Genomic DNA, 3,525 nt, shown 5'->3' on the forward strand with positions numbered 1-3,525 from the left:
ACGGTGGGCATTTGGGGCTGTGGACAAACAGCCCACGTGCTGTGTGCCCCTGCGTGGGGCCACCACCCCGTGCCAGCGGTGCCCCAGCAGCACGTGGAGCAGGGTGATGCCACCACCAAGCTACCATCGGCTTCTGTCACCTCTCCCTGCCCTCTCCCACCTGGCAACACTGCACCGTGGGGCCTGCAGAGCAGCTGGAACGGAGCGGGCAGCTCCGGGACAGAAGGGGCAGCCCCAGCCCAAGCAAAGGTCACGGGGGCTTTAATGGCTCCCCCTGTGCAGCCCCCGATCAGCTTTATTGAGCTATTTTCGATGGAGTCGTCTAATTAGTTTTCTATGAAAACTAAGAACTTGGCCTTTGCCCTTTACTCCTGCAGGCGAGAATGTGACTCAGAGGACGTTGTCACGGCGGATCGATGGCCAGTTACACTTGAAAGGCAGCGGGCGGGGGGGGGGGGGGGCACCCTCTGCACACAGGGGGCTCACAGCCCAGCGGCACCCACAGTGCGGTGCCAGCGGGTTCACAGCCAGCCTGGCAGCAGCGAGAGTCCAGGCACACCCCTAAGACGGGGCCGCGTGCACCCGCACGGCCATGGGACCCCAGCTGAGGGACGTGCCGGGCTCCCAGCCCTGCTCCCGCAGGTCCCTGCTCCGAGCAGCGCTGAGCAGCGCAAGGTGGGAGGCCTTGCGGCCCCGATCCCACTGCGTGCCGGGCAGACAGCAAACACAGGGTGGAATTTGCACGGCTCCAAGTTAAACACAGCACACGCACGGGTTTGGTCAGAGCCCCCGGCACGGCCGCCTGCGCGGGATCTGCTTCACAGGGAAATAAAAGGGCCGGAGAACCCACGCAGCAGTGTGAGCAGATGCCCCATAAACATCAAGCACGCCGTAATCAGGGGGACCAAAAGGTACACGTAAAAACAAAAACCCACCCTGGAAACAAAGGAGCCGGGCTTTGTGGCTTTCCTGGGAGGGCTGCGGAATTAATGGGGAAGAGCACATGTGTTTGATAATCTTTATATGGCAAAAGACCCATCTTTCAAATATGTCACAAATTCATATTAATCACCTTCCTATTGCCTTCTGCGGCGCAGCCATTCCAGGCGCCTCGGGCAAAACTGGGAACTGTCTGCTTAAAAAAAAATGTTTTACATTATAATTTACAAGAGCCTACAAGTCTAGTTTCTTTTAATGGAAAGAGCGATTAAACAACAACAAAAAAAAAAGAGTGGAATATATATATACACCCTGGTATATATACACTATATATATATATTAAAATATATATATATATATATATATAAAAGACAGATATTGTAACTCCATCTGGAAAGAGAGAATGTTTGATCTTAACAATGTAACTTCTAGCTTTCAAACAGGCTCAGAAAACAAGAAGTCAGCAGGAGTTCAGATAAAGGAAGCTTAAAAGTCAAATAATTCTGACTCTGAACCCGAGACTTCTTAGACTCAAGGTCTTTTCCTTTACCCATTAATGGGCTGACTTGTGAGCTCGGGAACAAAGTGCTGCAATGTGAGGATTTCTGAGAGTCACTCATTACAGATCACTGAGTGGAGTCTGAGTTGCGGAAATCAAAGGATCCAATCTGGAGTAACTGGCTGAACTTCTGCTTGGAACTAATTTGTTCCGAGTTCGGCTCACCTTTCACCCCCGAGGGCCCCGAGCACAGTCCCTACCGGGGTCAGCGCCGGGGGGATCCCGGCTCGGCTTTAATGGTCAGTGCTGGGCCCTGGGAGGGGGACGGCAGCCACAGGAGAAGGGCTGAGGTGGCTATGGGCAGGCAGCACGGTGCTGGGCTTCCTGCTGGCCCCAGCCCCCACCCAGGGACAGAGCAATGACAGCACTGCCACGACGGAGGGATCTCGGGACCCCGCTGTGCCCTCACCCGGCCCTGCCAGCACTCAGAAAGGAACCCGGGCTCGTGGGGCGGGAGATGGGGCTCACGGTCCTTTGCCACCGGCTGCCTCCAACATTTGGAGCAAGGTACCTCCCTCTGGGGAACCAAAGCTGGATTCAGGGAAGCAGCTGGCTCAGAACCGAACTAATCCGTGCTTAATCCAACACGTGGAGTGCCGTGGATGGGCAGCACAAAGCGCTTCTCTAAGTTGGAGGAATTTGAAGCGGGGAGGATTAAGCGACCGAGGCAGCTCAGTGGCAAAGCACAGGATGGAGCACAGAGCTCGAGGCCGACAAAGCCCTGCAGCAGCCCCAGCGTGGGGCAGGGCATCACCAACAGGCACCCAGAGCCAGGGCTGCAGGAGGGAGGCAGCGTCGCAGTGCTGAGCAGGCAGGCTGAGAATGCTCAACCAACAGCTGTCTGCTTGGGCTACTGATGTGCTAACCCAGAGCTGTAAGGGGACACACCTGCACGCATCCTGCCAGCTCACAGAAGGTTGTGGGCTGTGGGCTGCTGGTCCCCCACACTGCCTGAGTACCCAGAACTGCAGGGAAGGTACAGGGAAGCACGGTGCCCGGCCCTGCCCGACACCCCAAACATACCTGGGCCAAGCAGAACGTGGCACAGCAGTCCCCTTCCCCTCCTCATCCCGATACCCCTCCAGCTGGGAGGTGATTTTTCTCCCCCCCTCAAAAGGTAGCATAAAATGGTCACAGTGTGAATGTGCTTGACCTTTTGTCTTGGACTAATCTAATTGTGTCGTCTTTGTGTAATCAGCCGGTAAAGGTCAGTGCTGTATTTAACATGGAGGCCCTTTAGGTACTGAATTTGCCTTGCAGTGAATTAACTTGATTATATTTCTTTCAAATATGTCAGAGACGGGGTCAGTTTAACCCTCTCCGTGCTGCCCGGGCCCACCTCTTTGTTTCCAACTCGGAGAGGCAGTGCTGAGGAAGAACGTGGTCAGGAACATCTTGGGCTCCTCGTCCTGCAGGCACAGCTCGAGGGAACACAGGGCCACGTGGACCAGCCCTGAGCAATCACGAGCTGGGATACTCCGGACCGCATCGAAGGGTGAGATTGAATGCAGTGAAAAAAAGATTCAGAAGACTTCTTTGCAAACATGAACCTGTCTCGGTGGAACGCTTCCTTATGACTCCATGTTGTCACAACTCAATAGGACATTACTCAAGTCCAGATTAATGCGTCACCTCTGCTGCTGACAGATAAGGTGTTCTGAATATCCTGAAATAATACATCATACATTTTAGAAAGTAAAGGTCTGTGACGCTTCCAGGGGCAGTATGTCTGAGGCGCCAGGGATGCCACTGTGTGGAGACGGGCAGCTTTTTGTCAGACAGTTCAGCTCAGCTGTTCCAGGGGACTGCGCAGAGGGGAAAGCAGCCTTGCCTGACCCCCAGGCATACCACTGCCTCAGGGCTGAGGGGCTGGGCAACTTACCCTCACGGAGTTAGGGAGGAGAGGGCTGCCGACATGCAGCCTGCAGGTGGACACGCACAGGGCGCTGTTGCAGGGCTCGTGGTGAAGCTCCAGTGGCTTCAAGAATTCCGAGGTCTAGTTTTTCTTTCTCAGCACTGGAAGCGGT

The sequence above is a fragment of the Cyrtonyx montezumae genome, unplaced genomic scaffold, assembly GCF_038088225.1.
Source record: "Cyrtonyx montezumae isolate F1298 unplaced genomic scaffold, pur_monq_1.0 scaffold_1, whole genome shotgun sequence".
Lineage (NCBI taxonomy): Eukaryota > Metazoa > Chordata > Aves > Galliformes > Odontophoridae > Cyrtonyx > Cyrtonyx montezumae.